Raw genomic sequence first — 14,821 nt, 5'->3', positions numbered from 1 at the left:
GCTGACCAGGAAGACGCCTTGGAGGTACTTTTCTGACATCATCCCGCAATGGAGGTTCCCACAGTAACGAAAGCACCTGTTATAAATGACAAAACTAATACAGCTTAGAATAACAGACTTATTTAAGTAATTATTTTACTCTCACCATTTTAAAGTGCTCTGCTCCCTTTACTGGCCTTGAGGCCACTAAGGAGGAGCTTGTTTACGAAAATAACTCTTGTGTTCTATATGCATCACAGTCCATTTGAAAACTTAGGTCAGAAATTTTGGCCTGGATTTTTAGTTTTCCTCTAATAAGACCTTACATTACAGTGGTTTGTACTGTTTTGATACTCGGTGTACACATCTTCTGAGTCTTTGATCAAAGACTTTTTGGGCAGAGAAAAACTGTAAATGTTAAAATAAAGAATCTTAGTGCCTCGGAGCAGGTGTCCCAGCTGCTTGTCCCAGCTTTTTGCAGGCTCAAAAGATATTACTTGCTCTTATCCCAAATGTCAGATGCATGTTACAGAAGGCATATATTTAGTAGAGGAGCTTAATCCTTCCTGCTCCATCAGTGCTGAAGCTGCAAACACTTCTGGCTTATGCCTGTGCAAAGTCAATTTAAAGGATACCAAGTACTGATGAGCCAACTACAATAGCTGGAGAGCAGTAGTAAACCATCCGTAACAGCTTCTGACAAACTGCTGAGCCTTGGAAAATTATGAAAATTAAGTCTCAATTCTTAAATATCTTCAGGTTTCTCAGGTACTGTTGGCTACAACTCTAATCACAGCACAGAGAAATTTTACTAATATGACAGGCAAGGTGAGAAAAACAAAGAAATCATGAAACTGTTTAGAAAATGGCCTGAGGTTTTATATAAAAGTACACATAGAACAGGAATTTCTGCCAGCAGCCTTTGCACGTCTTTGCTTGCATACAGAAATAGCAAGGTCTAGCTGAAGTGCCTTGAAGGCACTAATAAGACTTAATTGCCTCAGTGATGATGGGTCTGTGTCTGACCCTGGCTCTCCTCACCAGGCCTGACCCAGAGCTGTGCTCTGATCCCCAGGAACCTGCCTGCTGCTCTGCACTCTCAGTCCAACCTGGCTGTGGTCTCTGGGTCTGCTCTGCTCCCTTGCTCGTGTGCACCTGAGTCCCAGCTGGCTGAGTCCCTGCCCTCCTGGCTCTGTTGCTCCCTGAGAAACCTCCTGTGTCTCAGCTGGCCTTTGCTGCTCCCCTCCAGTCACTCAATCAAATCACACTCAAGTGAGTAAAACAGAAATAATCTACATCTCTTTGTACCATTATTCCACACTCAGATTGCATACAAAAACAAGCATTTTTAAAGACCTGTCAGAATGTCTGTGTTGCCCTTTAGAGTGGAGGAAAGGATTCAAAATTATTTTATATTCTCTTGTAATTTTCTTTAAAAACTTTTGAAAATCTATCTAATTTATACACTTCCTTCATCTGGTGGTTGGCCAGAATGCCTGCTAAAACATAAATTTGGAGTTGCCATTTTCTGTAACCTTGGAAAGAAACCCACATTAGTGAGATACCAGGAAAACTGTCAGTGTAATGGCAACAGGAATTTCTAATGACTGGGAAGTCAGGCAGGGTGACAGCCATGACTTAGCGTGGCTTGCCTAACAATTCTAATTGTCTTGTTGCACAAAATCCCTATTCAATCCCAGGTGACAGTTTTAGGAATAGCAGCTCACAAGGTCTATTATTCTGCTACAAAGGAAACTAAGCTAGGTTGGCTAAATAAATTTTTGAAAATTGTATATTGTTATTCATTTTATTATGTTCCTAATACTTATAAAAGCTTGTTTTGTTATTTGTTCCAGAGGTTTTTTCTAGAAAAAACCTGCTTGACCTATGATTCCTTGACTCTCCTTTTTTGTTTTCAAAAGATAACATGATGCACATCTTCATTTTCCTGTCAGGTATCCTTTACAAAATAATCAGTAAAAGTCATTATTCCTTTCGTAATTAGCCTATGTTGAAGCTTGTCAAGGAGTTCATAAGAAAATATCTGCGTTATCAATCCACACTGTACTGTGGTTTTGCCTGAGCTCTTTCAACAATTTGTGGTAATATGCTAAAGAGCTTTTCACCATGTTACTTTAAATTTCTTTTTGTGAAAACCAGTAGTAAAAGCAACCATTAAACACTGCTGCATTTCAGCATCATCAATCATCAGTGAAAAGGAACGGATCATCCTCAAAATCTCTTTCCTTGATAATAGAGTTAAATAACTATTTCCTTTACACTTAATTTCTTTTACACTGCTAGTTGTCCTATATATGTTCTTCTATAATTTCCTTATACATACCCTTAACAATTTGACTTGTTTATATTTTTCACCTACTTTTTATTCTTTGATGTTGGTAATGAGTTTGTGAATTTGCCAAGCCAGTCTGTATTTACTCTTCTTACTTCTTTTTTCTATAACTAGTACCATACTTCTGAAAATTGAAAGCTCTTCCTCACTTTTTTATGTAAGATTCACCTCTAAGATCTCACCCAATTTGCTGAATTTAATTACTTCAGACTGGTTTTAGTTTATTTGATTTTACCTTCATAAGGATTCCAATGTGGCTTTCTTTAGCCACGCTGCTTTCCTCCTTCAATCAATCACTTCCTCTTGATTTTTAGGCTAAGGAAAATGAAGGGGATGTTAACTCATTGTTAACCAGTTACTATGCCTCCACTGATACTCTTACCCTTGAAATAATTCAAGGAAGGCTATACAATAAGGAGCCTTTGACATAAACCTTTGGAATCAATAAAGAAGTGGCATATAGACCCACAATATACTTAATTTTAGAATATGCTGGCTAGTTTATTGTATCATATTCAGAGGTGCAGTCCTTTACTGAGAAACCAGTGAAAACATTTATTTATTTATATATATATATACTGTCAATAATGTCTAGAGTACACTGTATATTACATAAATTTTAAATTTATATTTACAGGAGTGAATAGCAATGGTGTTGGATGTAAGCTCTGATTTTGGTCCAGGATCTGTGATTCAAATATAGGCAGCAGATCCTACCACACAGTCAGTAAGAACAAAGAGTAACCAGGCAAAACACGACAGATGGCAAAACCAACAAATTGTTGAATACTTGAACAAATAAAAAAGACTGACAAAATATCCCTAGGCCTGGCATCTGCCATGACATCTCCTAAGTCTGTTGTACCTGGCCTTCAATCAACTGAACACCATTCCACTGATATAGGGAAAGGATGGGACTGAAAGTGAGGCCCTGAGGTCAGGCAGGGATATTATTCTAGCAGGGGAATACCCAGGGCAAGTATTGGTCTGGTGAAGAAATTCATATGGATTACAGAAGTATTTCTTGTTCTCAGAAGCACATTTTGGAAGAGATTTTGTCCTCTGACATAAGAAATAAAAAGCACAACATAAGGTAAAAAAGCTGAATTCCATCCAGACTAAAATGGTAAAAATATATAACAGCTTGGCTTTAAAAGGATGTCCATCTGTTAGTAAACCAGTGATCATACTGTATCCACAATGGTCTAGCAAAATAACAGCCAAAAAATTTATTGTCCGCACCCACAGCTCAATAAATATTTAAGGCAGTTTTGTTGGGGTTTTTTTTGTCTAGAGCAAGACCATTTTAAGTGATGGAGTGAGACTTTTCCCATACTAAAATGTCTTTAATGTCTTGCAAAAATATCTTACTGAAAAATGTTCCCTGTGGAAACAGGTCCTGGTGGGCACAAGACAGCAAGAACAGCAAACCTGTTCTTTTGGCTTGATAGGACAATCTTGATCTGAATCTTGATCATAGTATTTAGCATTCAGTTCAAGAGCTTGTGGAGGTAGCAGTCTTCCACAAAAGAGTACTTGGCTAGGAACATTGTTCTTGACTAACTTATTGGAACACAAGTTAAATAGCTGCACTACTAATTTCAGCAGATTGAAGATTGCCTGATTAGCAAACACATGCCAAGGCCATTTCATTACTTGCCACATCTAAGCCAGCTAGATCTAAAACTAACTTGGATATAGTGCCCAAGTTGAAATCTTACTCCTAATATATACAAGCCCTTCAAGGCTTTATCTCATGTCACTTCAAAAAATTTTACACTATTAAAGGAATGGGACCAGAGACTGGAGGTACTTCAATTTTCTGAGGTTTCAGTATCTCCTGCTGGTTTGATCAGAGCTCTGTTTGCAAATGAACAAAGCTGAAGTCTCAGGTGAAGGGGTGTTTACATTTGCTGTACTTTATACAGCACAGGCCTTGCACTGATCCACTGTGCAAGGAGATGAACTCAACATGTAGAGCCATTCAGCTGAAATGTCACCATGAGATTCTGTTCCTACTCCTTCATATTATGAACCTGATTTTCACAAGGCTAGAAATGAAGCAACAAAATTCAATAGAGTGCAAACAGCAATATTTATTAAAATTACTTACTTGGTGTCCTGGGTTGAAGTATATTCTATCACCATCTTCATGAACTGTTGAAACCAGGTGAGGCAGTGCTCCCTGCCTCCTCCACTCTGGCTTATCTTCTGTTAATGGGCCATCAGCACCTTTGCTACACAGCTCACAGATAACCCCCTCCTGGACTACCTCATGTTAATGGGCCCATCAGGCCTTATCACATGACTCACCATCCCATTGTGGGATGCTCCGCCCAGAAGGAGAAACCAAGCATTCCAGCCTGGATATAAGCTGAGACTCTGAACACCAGAGTGGCGCTTACCCACTGGATTCCCAGAGGACCCGAGCTACCAGGCCTTTCTACAGGATCAATTCTTCAGGAAGACCACCTCATCTGGACTGCTTCCATCACTACGCTCAGGTTGTATTCTGACTCTGTCAGTGGTCTTTTGTATTATTGCATCTATTTTATTTTACTTTCTTTCCTTTTTTTTTTTTCCTATTAAATTGTATCTCTGACTTGGAGCCTCTCATTTGTTTTGTGTTCAAACTACTACACTTGGTATATTTTTGTTTGACTCTCCATTTATCAATGTTTTTTAAAAATGCATGAAATATATAATAGTGTAAGCCTTGTATTACAAAACACAGAGACTCTTCCTCATCGAATGGTAATAACGATTTGCTACTTTAAGTTTGGTGCAATAAAAATTTGTTTGGATCAGCAGAACTATATTTCGACTGTCATTGGTTGGTTGGTAAACACAATCCCAAGCAAATTAAAATGTCTTCGTTGCCTGGTCCAAGAATGTGAATGACCATTCTGGAAAACAAAAAAAATTTACAATACCAATCCAGAATGACTTAGTAATAACATAACCTTTGACTTTTGAAACAACACTGAAAAATGTAACAAATTCAAAAAGATTAATTCATAGATATGTATGGCCTACCAACCCTCCTTTGTGAGAGCCATCACAGAGGCTTTCAACTAAGCCAGGTATATACTACAGTACATCCTACACATAAAGCTGGTCGTACACAGCACAGCCTATATCACAGAATCATGGAGTTACTTGGGTTGGACCTCAAAGGTCATGGGCATGGACACCTTTCACTGGACCACATTGCTCAAAGCCCTATCCAACATGGCCTTGAACACTTCCAGGGATGGGGCATCCACAACTTCTCTGGGCAACCTGTTCCTCTCCCTCAGTATCCTCTAAATAAAGAATTCCTCCCTAATACATAATGTAAATTTACCCTCTTTCTTTTTAAACCCATTCATTATGCCTTGCCCTGCCACTTTTTCCCCCACTCTGGGGCTATTTGAGCCAGGACAGGACAGCTGGCTTTCAACACAAGCCTGCAGAGTTTTCCTACCTGCTGCTAACAAGAGCCCACCTGGAATAGGGAAGGCAGAGTCCTTGGGCATCTCATGATGAACTTTGCAACAAATCGGGTGCTGTTTTAAATGTTATATTGTGACCTTCCAAGTGGTACCTATTTTTAGGAAAGTGCTTTGTGGTATTAATTTATAGAAACAGAAGACTAGAAGCAACCTGCGTCATCATGTCTAATCCCCTGCTATTACAAGCAATCACGTCACATAATCCTTTTAATAAACTGAAGTGTACCTGAATACCATGGTGATGAGCACTTCATAAGTATGGATATTTGTAGCTGAGCAGAAAATAAAATGATAAAAAGGCGCAGTGGAAGAACAGAAGGATTATGAGTGACAAAGGTGAGTATAGCACAGTTCTAAGGATATTATGGTTTGGGTTTTTTTCAAAAGAGACTAATGAAAAACTTCACTGAAACCTTCACACCTCTGAAGTAAGAGTGATGCCAACTAGGGAAAAGGTCAATTTCACACAGGACTTATGAGAAATTCAATAACAGAAGAAAGAAAATAAGGATAGTAAAGAACAAAAGAAAAAAGCCACTGTCAATGTAGAGAATTTACTCCATTCTTCCCAGTGTATAATGCAATGGTAATAGCTCAAAAGAGCAAAACCGCAGCCATTTACAGATTTATCCAGGGGTTATTTAATCAGGCAAGTTTATAGAAGAAAAAAAAATTTCCTTACTTTTGCACATATCAGAAAACCAGGGACCCAAACCAGAGCTAATTTAACATTCTTAGTCACAATAATTAATTTTATGCATTGTGCACCTCTAGTTTATTTTCCTATGCTTGGCTTTCCTTCATTTGTAGACTAGTTCTAGAAGATAATTCCTTTTTTAATGAATGAATTCTGGTGGAATATATAACCATTTTAATTTTTCTTTCAGTAACGTTGATCAGTTTCAGCAAAAAACTGAAATCCTCTCCTATATATCCTTGATTCAATCTCCCTCCATGTAGGATAAACCTTCATTTAGAAGCCACACCTTTATCACACAGGCTGCCAGAAAAAGGAATTAAATTTTCTAAGGTACACCTTCTATTTACAGCCACTGGGAGAAGTAATGAAATTTAATGAAAGCTGTAGCTCTAAATAAAAGCACAGGGAACCTCTACCCCTATCCTGCTGAAAATGAGGTTATGGGTTGCACACAATGACTAACATTCAAACCCTTTGCAACCCCATTGTGTCTAAAGGACTTACAACAGAGATATATTTGGCATACCTTTTATTCCAGACAGAGGAATGGAGAGTAAAAAACTAATCTTTTTTATTCTTGCAAGTGCACAAAACGAAGAATTGGAACAAATGTTACAACAGTTATGATTATAACAGAGTAAAAATAATGTATTTCTTCTCCATTTTATTTAAAAAAAAATAACTGTTTTGGTAAAAAAAAAAAAAAAGCTAAATACTAGGCTATTTGTGATTTTCTAGGAATCCCTAGTACGTAAAATGAAAGCATTTACTATGGGGGAAAACTGATCTCATAATTTCCTATCCAGTGCAACTTTTATGTTGAAAACAAAGAAAGCAAAATAAATTTAAGCTCTATCAGATAGGATACCATCTCTGTTGTGCTGCAAAGAAAAGGTATAAATTCCCTTGAGAAATTAAAGACATAATTTTGGTGACTCTCCGATAGAGATTGAGGGGTTTTAAAGCCATTGCAACTCCTTTGGTTGGTTGGCCTATGAAAGGAAATGTTGAAGGTCAAGAAGGGAATTTATTCCCTTTATAAGGGAATTCTCAGTATGGTCACAACGCACCAATCAATATTTTTTTAAAAAATCTACTTTTATGAAATAAAATTATTTGAGTAGGAAAGGACAAATATTTCAAGTTCAAACTGTGGGAAGTTTTTCAACCAGATAATTTTTGTTGCAAAACTTACTTCCTATTTTAGGAGAGAATCAGTTTAGTGCAGTCAAGTCTACTGCAGCAGGAAAACATTGGCAAAATTTTTGCAATGTCTTGGTGTTACTATGATGTCTTATTGTTTGCACACCTGTTGCTTGCCCATATCCCCTTCCCTCTCTTGAGTAAGCCCACAATCAGGGTACAGCCTCTGCTACATGGGACAACCAGAGGCTTTTGTGAAGTGAGGCTTTTTCTGTCACTTCAGATGTAGATGTAGCAGAAAAACCTTTATTCTTTGTCAAGAAGGGTCAATGAAAGAAAGGGAAATGTCTGTCAGGTTTTAAATTTCAAAACATGTTTGAATTTGCCAGGCTCTGTGTGGCGAAAACCAAGAGTCTGGACAGAGTGTTGAGGCCTCAGCACCAGGCTGCATTACCAACAGTATAATGCAATGGCCATGAGCTCTCATCACTAAACAGGACCTGACTCAAGAGTCCTGGATCTTAAAGCACGTTCTTAGCTAAAAATTGGGACAAGCTCATGAGAGGGACTACATGTGGCTACAACTATGCTAAAAAACTAATGTGGTGGGTTGACCCTGGCCGAGCAACAGGTGCCCAACAAATCTGCTCCATCACTGCCCTCCTCAGCTGTTCAGGGTAAAGGAAATACAATGGAAAAACTAGTCAAGGCAAGGACAGGGAGAGATTGCTCAGGACTCACTGTCATGGGAAATGTCAGCTCACTATCATGTTAGCTTTGGAAAATTAAAGAGAAATAAATCCAAATCTTAAAAACACTTTCCCCCCAGCCCTTCCTTCTTCCTGGGCTTAAATTTACCCATTATTTTCTTTATTTTTCTCCAGTGGAACAAGGGAATGGGGAAGGGGAGCTGTGGAGTGTAGGAGTCCCCAGTAATCATTGCATAGAATTAGTCCAGTGCTCCACATTCCTCTGATTGCATACGAAAGGATTCCTAGTATTTTGATTAAAGTCTTCTCCATTCTTTAAGGCCACTTTTATGTCATTGTCATGTATTTATACAATTAGATCTAATTTGTACTATTAGACCTAATTACTTAATTATTGTAGCGTACATGATGAAATAATGAAAATGTGCAATTAAGATGTGCAATTACATAATTACAATGTATAATGACATTAGGTATAAATATCCTAAAATGCTATGGGGAAAATACACTATTGAAATAGAAGAATTTTTTAGGAACTATATTGGTTTTAAAAAAAAGCAGACAAAACTATGAAATCATTCCTCAGAGCTTAGGAATTTTCTTCTAATTTTTAAGTCCACACTTAAGACACTGTCCATTTTTAGCAGGAAAATTTATGTTTAATACAATCAAAAAGGATAGGGAACCGTATGGAAAAAAATATATGTACTTGAATAACTGAAGTTATCTTTATTTGCTATATTTTAGAACATCAGGCTCCAATTTCCAAGTGTCTTTTTTTATAATCTGGAGCAAAACTGTAAATTTAACTCTAATATAGAAACCACATATCAGCTTTAGAATTTAGTGTGGCTGTACAACATGGAGCCAACAAGCTAACACGGTAATAAATGAAATAAGTAATTCCAGCCTTGCTGTGAAACCTGGTATCAGCTTCTCTCAAAAATACACAAACAGAAAAGTATCATGCCCTCAGGAACCTCCTAAAGTATCTTTTTGATCTTCTCAAAGTTTGGGACCTCCCCACTGCCTCCTTCTACCCTGCCCCTGAGAAATCCTGTAGCTGTCCCCCAAGACTTCCCATAGATCCCCAGGGACACCTTCTAGTGCATTCTCCATGGTGTATCACAAAAGCTGAGATTTCTCACTTGAAAGTTGTTTACTTGTTAAAATTAGATTTAATTCCTGTAAGCATTTTAAAGCCCCAGAGGCAAGGAAGAGTGAGATGGATTCCTGTGCGACTAGGCCAACTTCATGGCTGTTGGTAATATACAAGCATCCCAGACTGACCCTGAGCTCCTAATGGAGCTGGCAAGTAGAACAGCAAGAATCTTACAAGTAAAATGAACCCTAGTGATTAGAATTTTTCTTTTCTTCAGAAAAGATTCTTGACAAAAGATTTTGACTAGATAAATTTGAACTTCCCAAACACTTACTTTAGCAATATTCCCACTCTGAAAATTCAAAACAAAAAGTAATTTTCACCTGCCAGTTCAGAATGTTACTTCATGTTTGTTTAAAAGGCTTTCCTTGTAATATATCAGTACTGAAATCTTTTTACTTTCTTCTCTGGGAAGCTTTATTTTCAGGTATCTTTCTGTTACCCTTTAATTTCACTAGAAGAAGGAAGAGAAGGGAAAAGAACAGCATAAATATAAAAGCTCGGTAAAGTTTTCATGGCCAAAATACTGTTGTTAAAACTGACTGAGTGCTGTTTGTTGATTTCTAACATCAGTATCTGAAGTGTAATATCTGAAGAGTATTTGAAATGATAGAAAGATAGACATTATTTCTTCATAAGGAGTACAAAGAAGAATCCCAAACAGCTTGGAGTGGGTGACCAGGAAGGGATAAAAGGATAAAAGGAGGTAGGCTGGGGGGATAATTTACTTGCAGTCCTAATTTCTGTATCTCCATCTCCAAGACATGAGAAACCCATATCACACTGGGAGCAGAGCTGCCAGAGTTACAAAGGTGCATTTCACTCCCTCCCAGCTGGGTGGTCTCTATGGAGGAGATGTTGCACAAGTAATTAGGTTGGTAATTTGGACCCTGCAGCATCTGTCAGTTGCAGTTGTTCCTGAGGCAACAAAGCTTCTTGTGACATACCAGCAAATGGAACACCTACACAATAGTGAAATCCCAACTGCCCATAGGCCTTGAAGCTTGAGATTTGTAGACTTTGAAATTTTGTTCTGAGCAAAACAACTTTAGATGTGGCCTTTACAAATCTTCCATAATGTACCTTTCTTTAAAAAAATAATTCTATTTCCAAACAGGTTATAAAGTAACATAATTTTCCCTTATTAAGGAGTTCTCAGATAACAGCACACTATACTTAGGCTCCCCAAAATGTTCTTCTTCCTTTCTGAATATTTCAACTTCAGCAACTCTCCAGTGTCAGACCTGAAGGTCTGTCTGAAACCAAAGATACTTCTGTAACAAATGTATACTTCAGGTTTAAAAGATGATCTGCCTTGTGCTAGTTCAAACTTGGCTTGTCTAATGCTTCTTCATTCTTTGTGTGGCTGCACATCTTAATATCAGACACATATAAATGTAACACTCCCTCAACCCTTTAAATGTAAATTTTAACACTTTTCATGATTGAGATTATGCTGGCAAAATAGCTATAAAAATGGGATCCAGACAGGAAATGTATGGTGGCCAAATTTATTTTTTTTTCCCATCTCCTGACAGACAAATCTTTATTTAAAAAAAAAGACATGAAGAAGAAATATTTATCTTGGGTTAATAGTTTCCTTGAAAATCCTAAAAACACTAACAATAACAAAGACATTTTTGCTCTTGACATTTAAAAAAAGACAAACCTTTTTTGTCTGTCAACATTGTCAAATGATAAAGTGACTTTATGTGTCAGATGATCAGAGATATTCTCATAGGGTAGGTTTGCATTTCATGTTAGATTAGATTATCCTGATAAGTCTTTCTCTTTTTATTCTTTTGCCATTCATGATAACATTTGTTATAAAATGAAAATTAAAATGAAAAATAGTTTTAGCTTGAGAAATGTGTTGGCAAACATAATCACTATCTCAAATGTGATAAAGCTGTATAAATCCCCTGCTTATAAATCCTGCATTGTAATGCTCTAAAATCTATCACTGGTCTTTATTACAACTTTTCTATTGTACAGTCTTTCACCTGATATGAGGCTTCTGGAATTACGAAAAATATAGCAGCAGTAAAGCACTGTTCATGAAACCTGGCAGGGTATGTAAAAGTTAACTGCACTGTGTATTTTACCCTGTAGTTGGTCTACAACAAAGCCAATCATGCTCTGAAAACTGTGGTAGAAAAGAATACATTGTTCATCCAATTAGCAATTATATGGATGCTTGGGACCACATGGACTGCGCCCTGAAAAGCAATCACACTGCTCCCAAAGAGATAAGATAATGCTGGAGGATTAACTGGTCCTATGTTTATACAGAGAGTTCATATATCCTGAGTTCTTGGGGCTGCTCTGACCTGGTTTTCACCCCTGAGCTGAGCCAACTGTCAAAACTTCGCAGGTCATTCTGTTTTACATGCTTCCTGTTGAGCACCTTTGAAAGAAAATCTGAAAATGGAGTTAAAAATCTGTTCCCAGAGATGGTTCAGTGAGTTGGAGTTACTACATAAGTATCTCACTTGAGCTTTTAAACAAGACCTGAAACACTCATAAGCAGAATTCACTGTTCACAAAACAAGGTGAAAGATGAAATTTTATTTTCTTACTTGTTTTTAAAGACACGTAACAACATTCAAAGAAAACTTGCCTCTTGAATATCAGCCTCGTTTAGTGTGGACACAGCCAGGACAACTGACCCCAAGTGATCAAAGGGATGCCCATTCTATATGTTGTCATCCTCCAGATAAAAAGGCAGGGTGGAGAAGAAGGAGGGGTGGACTCGGAGTTGTGGTGTTCTTTGTTTCTGAGTCACCAATACCTGTAATGGAATCCTTCTTTACTGGGAATGGCTGAACACTTGCTTGCCCATGGAAAGTGGTGAATTAACTCATTTTGCACTGCTTGTGTGAGCAGCTATTGCTTTCCCTATTAACATTTTTTTATCTCAACCCAGAAGTTGTCTCACTTTTGCTCTTCTGACTCTCCTCCCCTTCCCTCAGGGAGCAGATAAGAAATGAGCAGGTGGCTTCATGGGGCTGAGCTGCCAGCTGGGATAAAACCTTTAGGTGTGGGACTGCACATTCACAGATACAGTCCAGTTTCAATCCCCCTAGATCAAAAATGCTGCAGCACTGCTTTCCCCCTTGGTCACAGGCGCACCTTATCAAATGCTTCCTCTCATTAAAATTAATCAGAGCTGCTTAGAGGAGCTGATGCAGCCAAAATGAAACCCAGCGCAAGAAAGTTCTTTCCATTCCCTTTAGTCAGATAGTGGTAGAGCTGACAGACCAAGGCTGAGAGTACAGGACCAACACTTTCATTTTAAGACAGCTGTGAAACAGGAGAATAAGGCAAAGATACTCTAAGGGCTTAAGAGACACGTGCAACATTTGGAGCCTTTGATGGCAGAGAGTTCTTTTAAATGCTGATCAGCATTTGACAGTACCAGCAGTCTGTGGAAATACTGCAGGGTTGGGCTGTTATTTAACATTTACAAATTAATACTGCACTCAAGATAATGAATGGCTTGAGCACACATGCTTTCACACACCACCTGTCCATTCCCCTCTCATTTCTGTTGTTTCTTCTCACTCTGAAGATAGCTTGCTAATTGCTATGCTTGGATGTAATATGACATGGCCATGGGGAATGGAGAAATGGGAGGGGAGGGGGTGAGAGAGAGACAGAGAAAGGACTTTGAGTAACTACTTCATCTTGTCTCTGGTGGTAAGAGTTTATTATTCTAACCCCTTGGTCACCTCTTAAAATATATGAAAGGGCAATGACAACAGTTCTTAGGCACTGCTGTGGCACACCTGTGATATATAGCTACACATCACCCTCAGTTATATCAGTCAACTGCTCCATTCGCTGGCATTCACAACTGAAACAACCAAATGTGTCTATTAGCACCCATCAGATGAGCACTTCATCAGTAACCAGTGAGACCCACGTGTTATAAAATGGGATGAGTGTTCTGGATAACAACTTATTTCTTATGTCGCCATCATCAGAAGGAAGAAATTATGTAAACCCAGGCTTTTGCAATAAGATGCAGCAGCCAGATGGAAGATAATGTGGTATCAATAGGCAGTTTTTAAATACCCAGAGTGCTTTTTGGGAAACTACAAAATTTCTAGGGAAATTGATAAGTGCAGACTTTCAAGAAGTGTATATTCTAAATGGTAATGCTGCATGTGACATTTATTTCCAAAAGAAAGCATATTAATGTTTCTGCTTCATTGATAATAATGATGACAAACTCTTCTGCTACTTTCAGACTAAAAAATTTTCATTAAAATACTGCCATTTCCATGATCTGATGCTTTTCTTTCAATCTTAACAGTGAAAAAGTATTCAACATAAAAAATATTAAGTAATTTTTGAGCTATTTATCAGGAAATATCCCCAAGCAAGACTATTTGTTTTGGAATGATGTTCTGTTAAGAGGACACTTCAATCTCTGTCACAAGAAGATATTTCCATCTCAAAACATGTGTGTAAATCAAAATACCTAATTTACATCAGAGATAAGTTTAAATAACTTCGTATTTTGTCAGCTGGGACCTAAGCATTTTTCCAGCAATTTTCTGCAGAAAACAGAGCATAGACAGTATCCAAATAAAAAGGTACCCTGAGCACACACTGTGAGTTAACCATGACACCCATTATATGACTACCATATTAAATGGGTGGTACTTTTATTTATTGCCCCAAGTGGTCCCTGTACAGCCTTAACTCAGTGCTCTCTCCCTGATCCACACTGCCCCTAATAGGAGAGGATACATTTTAACACATATCAGGAATACTTAACATGAGTACTTAGTCCTTACTTGAACACTAAAATTCACGCTAAAGTTCTAGTAATGTGTACATAAACCAAAATATATGTCTTCTGTATATGCTGCACAGGTATTACACACGTAAGTTATAACTAGCAAAAACAATAGAAAATGTAAGTGTGTCTGTGTGAACACTATTTTTTCTTGAAAGCTGGATTTAATTTCATATGGGTACTGAATAGCAAATCCTGCTGAGGCTACTAAAATCAGGCAATCTCTCTGTTGTATCTGTAACCTTAATTACATATTTGGATCCTGATTTTTTCCTGTATGGAGATACTGTTTCCCTCTGAAATAAAAATGACAGTTAGTAGAGTTCTCCCTTTCTGTCTCCACATGAATCTGCTGGCACCCCAAAACCATTAACACAGCAACATATTTCCTGTTCTTTTGTAGGAGACTGGAGACCAGAAAGATCAGTATTACAATTTTATGCTGCTGTTTGCTTTACCACTTGTGGGCTAAC

The sequence above is a fragment of the Chamaea fasciata genome, unplaced genomic scaffold, assembly GCF_029207755.1.
Source record: "Chamaea fasciata isolate MVZ Bird 193981 ecotype frontalis unplaced genomic scaffold, bChaFas1.0.hap1 SCAF_3, whole genome shotgun sequence".
Taxonomy (NCBI): domain Eukaryota; kingdom Metazoa; phylum Chordata; class Aves; order Passeriformes; family Sylviidae; genus Chamaea; species Chamaea fasciata.
This window is presented reverse-complemented; position numbering follows the sequence as displayed.